General features: G+C 58.6%; 1 protein-coding gene and 1 long non-coding RNA gene across 6 annotated transcripts in view; one reads left to right on the top strand and one right to left on the bottom strand.

Annotated features, from left to right (window-relative positions):
- The window catches only part of GABBR1 (gamma-aminobutyric acid type B receptor subunit 1), a 25,557-nt gene extending 24,955 nt beyond the window's left edge, over positions 1 to 602 (bottom strand). For both annotated transcript variants that reach the window (XM_059399707.1, XM_059399708.1), the window contains exon 1: positions 363 to 602. The gene's annotated coding sequence lies outside the window, so the exon portion shown is untranslated. The remainder of the gene's footprint in view (positions 1 to 362) is intronic.
- A 56-nt stretch (positions 603 to 658) lies between these two features.
- Positions 659 to 6,501, top strand: LOC132017742 (uncharacterized). 4 transcript variants are annotated; one of them, XR_009404396.1, is made up of 5 exons: positions 659 to 925; positions 3,866 to 3,997; positions 4,570 to 4,644; positions 4,946 to 5,053; positions 5,913 to 6,329. It is a non-coding gene; the product is annotated as an uncharacterized LOC132017742 (long non-coding RNA). The 4 variants fall into 4 exon arrangements; XR_009404395.1 differs by lacking the exon at positions 4,570 to 4,644 and having other exon boundaries at positions 764 to 925; XR_009404397.1 differs by lacking the exons at positions 4,570 to 4,644; positions 4,946 to 5,053; positions 5,913 to 6,329 and adding an exon at positions 6,336 to 6,501 and having other exon boundaries at positions 774 to 925.
- The last annotated feature ends 6 nt before the right edge of the window (positions 6,502 to 6,507 follow it).

Here is a 6,507-nt window from a genome sequence, read left to right as displayed (position 1 = left end):
CCGCCCGGCCTCGCTCGCCCGGCCTCGCGGGCTCCGACCCGGCTCCGACCCGGCTCCGACCCGGCTCCGACCCGGCTCCGACCCGGCTCCGCCTGCGGACCAGACGCGCGCCCCGCGGAGGAGGCGGGGGCGGAGCCCGGCGCGGGGAGGGGGGGAGGAGAGAGCGCCTGTCCCCACCCTCCTCCGGCCTCCCTCGGCCCCCCACCCTCCCGGGACTCCACCTCTAACCACCTCCTCTCCCCCGGCCCCCGCGGCTCTCCGAGCCCCGCGTCCCCGCGCGCCCCGGCCGCTGCCCCGCGCGCCCCGGCGCGGCCCTCCCCCGCGCGCCCCTCTGCGAGCCCGGCTCCCGGCCCGGCTCTTACCTCGGCGCGCCGGCCCGGCTCCCCGGCTCCCCGGCCTCTAGGCCCCAGGCCCGGCCGCTCCTCCCGCTCCCGCTCCCCCGCCTTTCTCCTCAGCCTTCCCCTCCTCCCAGCCCTCCTCCCCGCGAATCCGGGTTCCTGCCCGGCCGGGGTCTCGCCCCCCTCGCGCTCCCCCAAACCCCACCCCGGTCTCTCCTTCCCGGGGCGGCGGCGGCCGCGGGAGCGGAGCCGGGAGCGAAGGAGGCGGCGCCGGGGACCGGGGGAGGCTCCGGGCGGAGGAAGGAGGGTGCGGAGAAGACGGGGCGGGGGGAGGGGGGACCGAGGCGAGGGCGCCTCCCACAAGCCGAGCCCCGGGAGCCGCCCCGATCCCGGCCCCGCCCTGGACCGCCCACGGCGGCGGGGGGGTGGGGGTTGGCGGCGGCGGGCAGGGGGGCAGGCTGGGGCGCGCACCGGAGCCGGGTGGGGGCGAGGGGCCCGAGCCGAAGGCGGAGGAGCGGGCGCGGGGCCGGGACGCGGGGCTGCAGGTGGAGAAGGACGGCTGCACGGGGAGGCCGCTGCGGACCGGGGTGAGAGCAGGGAGGCGGGGGCCGGGGCCACGAGGGGAGCGAGGCAGGTGGGAGGGAGAGAAGCTGAGGTCAGACCGCGAAGGGCGGAGGAGGCGGGTGAAGGCCGGGCGCCTCGAGCGCCTCCCGCGGCCCAGCCGCTCTGCCTAGCTGCCCTGGGCCGGCAGCTCGGGGGAGGACCGCGGGCGGGAGCCGCGGAGGGGAGCGTGGGCAGAGAAATGGACGTAGTAGAAGGGCGCAGGGAGACAAAGGAGCCTGCGGCGGGCTGCAGCCGACCGGGTCTTTCTCCACTCCGGCCGGGCCTGTCAGGGTTTCTGGGTAGTGGGGGGCCGGAGCCCGGAGCCTGCGGGACGTGCAGGCCTCTGGACAGCTCCCGCGGGCTCCTGGCCTTTGTGCGGTGGCGAGGCCGTGCGGGCGTGTGTGTTCTTGGGAGGGAAGGGCGTGTGTGTGTGTGTGTGTGTGTGTGTTCATGGAGTGCGTCTGGGCTGCCAGGGCGACAGGGGACTCCTTGGGGGCGGGGGGAGCTCACCTCGGGCTGGTCGCCAAAGACGTGGGGAAGGGCGGATAGCGTGAGGCTGATGGGAGTGAGGGTCTCGGCCTTCAGCCTTCCCAGTGCCTTCAGCCTTCCCAGTGAATCCTTTGTAGGCTGAATTGAAATTCATAAATGATACAACCTAGCTACGCACGGAACTACTAAAGGTCAACAGGATTCCCTACCTGTGCCATAAGGGGGCAATGGAAAGCAAAAATTTGTACTACAATAACCTGAGCCTCATTCTACCCTGTGGGTGTTGAGCCCTGACTACGCTGGAGATCGTAATCAGGAAGGAGGCAGACTCACAGGTGTGCAACTCTGCAGGTGCTGGGCACCTGTGCCCAGCACCTGCGGCGCGCTGCCGTCCGCTAGGTGATGTCACAAAATGTTGAACAACTCTTGGTAGCCAAGTCATTCTTCCCTAAATTTACACCGAACTGTAATTGCATTCCTAGAAAGTTCATTGTATATTAATACCATCTTTCAAACAGTATTAATTTCTAGGCTCAGATAATTAAACACAGGTTTTCACCTACATGAAGGCCCTAGGGGACACTTGAGATTCTGGATGGGGGACGATTCACTGTGCAGGCTATGCTCAGAAGAATTTCTTCTCCTCAATGGCAACACTGGCTCCCCTCATCTCTGTAATTACACAAGAAGAGCTCACAGCTTTTTAAAAACATTCCCGAGGGAGTGGTTGAGACCCACTGAGCTAGAAAATGGGCAGAAGAGACTAGGGCAGGATTTCTAACCACTCAAAGCAACAGCCACCCTCCTCGGAGTGGCCGGCTGTCCTCTAGGCAGGACCAAAAGATGTGTGTGCCAAGGAAAATAAAGTTCTCAGCACCAGGGTGAGAGATTTCCCAGACTGCTCTGAAAAGAAGCTGTTTCCTGCCTGCGCCCAGTCTGGGGCTCGTTCATCTGTCTGGCCTGGAGAACACCATCTCTCTGGGCTACTGTGTGGTCCTGGCTGCTGGCCCAGAGGACGCCCTTCCCAGACCCAGCATGGCCTTTCTGTATGGAGGCTCCGTACAGACGCCCTCTCATGAGCCTGCAAATGAGTTCTCGAGGTCCCGTCTCATCTTCATTCTGGCCACTCGTCTCTGGCCTCCCCCAAGTCCTGGCTGCTTGGCCATGCTGAAGTGAGGGGTGGAAGGATCCAATGCCCCCAGCAGAGGACTCTGTGGTTCTGTGAAATGGAGTATCATTCTGGTGGTATTTCTGGCCATGCTGCAGTGCTAAAGCAGAAAAGGAAACCACCGTCCTGTCCAAATCACAGAGTATTGGTTTCATACATTGGAACGTATCCATTCAAAGGAAGAGATACGAAAACACGCGTTAAGAGAGGAGCTAATGACATGACCAGGGGAAAATACGACAGTTGGAGGAGGGAAAAGCAGAATACAAAATGCGTACAACTGTGGTATATATAGGTTTTAAAGCTGGGAGACAACGCGTCACAGTAACAGTAATCGCCCCGCAGGCCGTTCCTGGTGGTGGTGGTAGTCGGCGTTTGCTCAGATGTTTTACAAGTGTTAGCTTTCTAATCATTTACCTTTTCTTTTTAACTGTCCTAAGCAGTCTGAAGCTGCTCGACAGCTGCCATTTCCTCCTCTGACACGGTTCCCTCCTCCAGTGTCCGTTCCCAGACCCGGGCCCTCGTCCCTCGGGACTCGCTGATGTCTTCCTCATCAGTACCCCAACCCCGCACTCCCAGGGCCAGTCCACTCCTTCGCCTTCCACACCGAGCAGCAAACGCTCTCCTCTGGGAAGGCCCCGCTCCATGCCACCCCCTAGTCCTTGTGCCTTTGGTGACACAACCTTTTACAGTTTGGGATCCGTTTCAGAGATGGTAGCATTCCTGCTCGGGTTCCCTGAGAACAGGACCCGTCTTCCTGTTCCTTTTATCTCCCAACCTTCTTCTGCCTTTCCTGTCTTCTGCCGAACATGTAGAGAGGAGAGCCCAGAACTTTAACTCCCCACATGCCCTGGTAACATGAACCAAGGTAGCTGAACTAAGGATGCTGTGCTGGGTGCTGGGTGCTGGGTGCTTTCAAAGGGCAGCTCACATCATTCTTACCCAGCCAAGCAAAGTAGATAGGAGGTCCTTAGTTTGGAGACCGGTGAGCTGTGATCTGGGGAAACTAAGTATAAATTAGAGGTCACCCAGCTATGAAACTGACTGAGCCAATATTTGAACTCAAGCCTCTTAGTCCGTTTCCAAATTCTTCCCCTGTATTCCGAGATTGAATCTGAAGGACCTTCCCTGACCCAACCCTGAGGCATTGTCAGAGCTCAAGGAGCATCCCGGGGCTTCCCATCCAAATTAGTGGGGAGTGGTCTGTGGTGGGGGGCGTATTCAGGTGAGAGTCGCATCTTCAAGGACTGTCTTCTGTCCTACACAGCTCGTGCAGTGGAGAAAACTCTACGGGACAAACGCTTCAACTTCAGACATGGAGTTCATCACAAGCCACGTCTCAACTTGGCCTCCTGAGGGCTGGAACCCTTGCTGCCGCACTGCCAGGAGGGGTCCGGGGGTAAGGGAAACCGTTCTTCAGCAAATGCTCACAACTGCTCCCCGTGCCCAGCTCTAGTCCTGTTGTGCGCTCTCAACTGGGCCCGCCTTGGGGCTTGGCTTTGTGCTGGGAAGAGGAGCCGGCAGAGTGACTGTCACCCCTAGCGTACCTTCCCTGGCACGCACAGGGAAACCCACCGTGCGATCAGAAACCTCAGGGAGATGCAGGAGCCTTGGGGCAGTTCCGGCCCTCCCACCCGATGCTGGGGGTCAGGGTCAGCACCGTCTCCATCGCCAGATTTCAGAGTCGGCGCTTCTGTGACTGACTTCTCTATAAGGGAGGTCGTCTGTGGTAAGGAAGCAAACACTGTCCCGAAATGCTAGGCTGACCGACACAACAGAAAGGAAAAGAGCTTGTCCGTCCCTCCTGAAGAGCAGGGAAGCCAGGGCAACACAGTGAGAAAGGGGTCAGTTCTCACAGACAAATGTAGTGAATGTTTCTATTCCTGGAACTACAGGAGGATCGGATTTTTAAGATTTCAAAACCAACGCATCTTATGTTTAGTTAAATACCCATAACGATGTCTCGAGCAGGTATGAACAGTGGTGCCAGTCCACAGACCCTACGGGCCATCAGGCATGTGTGCACTTGGAGGTCGTGTTCGCAAGGTCTGTGCTTGTGCATTTGGCTGCAACAGATTTCTCTCTCCCTATGTCCAGTTCAAGGAGTGACAGTGAGGGCACCTGGGGCCTCAGTCAGTAAGGCGCTGACCTTCGGCTCAGGTCGTGATCCCAGGGTCCTGGGATCGAGTCCTGCATCGGGCTCCCTGCTCGGCGAGAAGCCTGCTTCCCCCTGTCCCTCTGCCCCACTCCTGGCTTTTGTGCACGTGCGTTCTCTCTCTCTGCCAAATAAAAACAATCTTTCTTAAAAAAAAAAGAAAAAACTGATCATGATTTTTCACTTATTCAGACCACACCAGCGTGCTCGCCAAATCCTCAGAGAAAAAAGACACATCACCACATTTTTCTAATAGAAACCACAGAATGCTGAGAACTCCACTCTGACGTGTGTGTACAGGTATGACATCTGTAAGGACAGAGTCACATTTCTGCGATAAAATACAGGATTTTTTTTTTAAAGCTTATTCATTCATTTGAGAGAGAGCATGAGTGGAAGGGGGCAGAAAGAGGGGGAGAGGGGGGGAGACAACCTCAAGCAGATCCTTCCCTGAGTCTGGAGCCCCTCATGGGGCTCAACCTCAGGACCCTGAGCTTGAGACAGGAGCCAAAACCAAGAGTCAGTCACTCACCTGACTGTCGCCCAGGCGCCCTGAAATACATGATTATTGACATTATCAATATTTGCAGTTAGCAAAGACCATGAATACCTTCACATCTGGTCTTGCCACCACACGAGTCCGAAACAACGTTTTTGATTTTCAGAGCACTGTGGGTTTTGGAATTACAGAATAGGGTGTGTGGAACTGAGTGTACAAACACGAGCAAAGATTTACAAAGGAGGTTTTGGGAGTCAAGTGAACAAATCTGAGGCAACAGACTAGAGATTCTACTCATGGAAAAGCCATAAAAACACCAGCCAGGATCCCTCGTGATGGCCTGTATGGAAACCTGTGACCCTATTGCCGTGGGTGGGTCCCTGGACAGGGCCTGTCCAGGGACCCAAATGGACAATCCTAATCTGAGCAGAGAGGAAAGCCTGGGACAGGCGCGAGCAGGTCTCGATCTAGCGATCTAGAGCAAACCAACACCTGCAGGTTTTAACTCCTCCTTCCCCGTCCCTCTGAAACTCGGGAAGCCAGCATGACGCATACACACCTCCGGATGCTTTCGGCCTCTGTAACCCTCCCTCGGGCCCAAGACACCTTCCCAGTGCGTGAGTTATGAGCCACTCACATCATCCGTCTTAACCTTCCCAGCCTCCCCGGGTCTGCTAGCACTGTGACACGTTTTCGGAAGAGGAAGCTGCAGCTCAGAAAGGCGGAAGGACACCCCCAAGGTCACACCGCCGGTGGCCGGTGCCTGCAGCCCTGGCCTCTGCTCCTCCCTCCTGCTCCTGGTGCTCCAGCCACCCGGGCAGACGGCGTCCCTGCGCCTTGCCCACACACTGTGGGAGCGGGCAGCCCGGAACGCCCCTGCCTCTTCTCCCCTCTCCCCTCCCGACAGACCCCACCCCACCCAGCCCCGGGCTCTCCCAGCACAGCCTTCACCCTCCAAAGCACTCACCTCCGCGGTCATTGCCTTTCAATTCTAGAACCATGTATGTAATACCTGCCCTCCTGACTGGGCCTTAAGCTCCGTGGGAGCAGGGACCCTGAGCGGGGTTCTCGTGTCCTCCCCAGAGCCACCGCACAGGGCCTGCCACCTGGTCGGAAGCGTCGTGAGAGACCAAGCAACGAAAACATCTTCTGACTCAAGAATCAGTTTTCAGGGACGCCTGGGTGGCTCAGTGGGTTAAGCCTCTGCTTTTGGCTCGGGTCATGATCCCAGGGTCCTGGGATCGAGCCCCGCATC

Source organism: Mustela nigripes, chromosome 5 (assembly GCF_022355385.1).
Source record: "Mustela nigripes isolate SB6536 chromosome 5, MUSNIG.SB6536, whole genome shotgun sequence".
Lineage (NCBI taxonomy): Eukaryota > Metazoa > Chordata > Mammalia > Carnivora > Mustelidae > Mustela > Mustela nigripes.
Note: the sequence above shows the minus strand (reverse complement) of the source record. Positions and strands in the feature narration are given on the sequence as shown.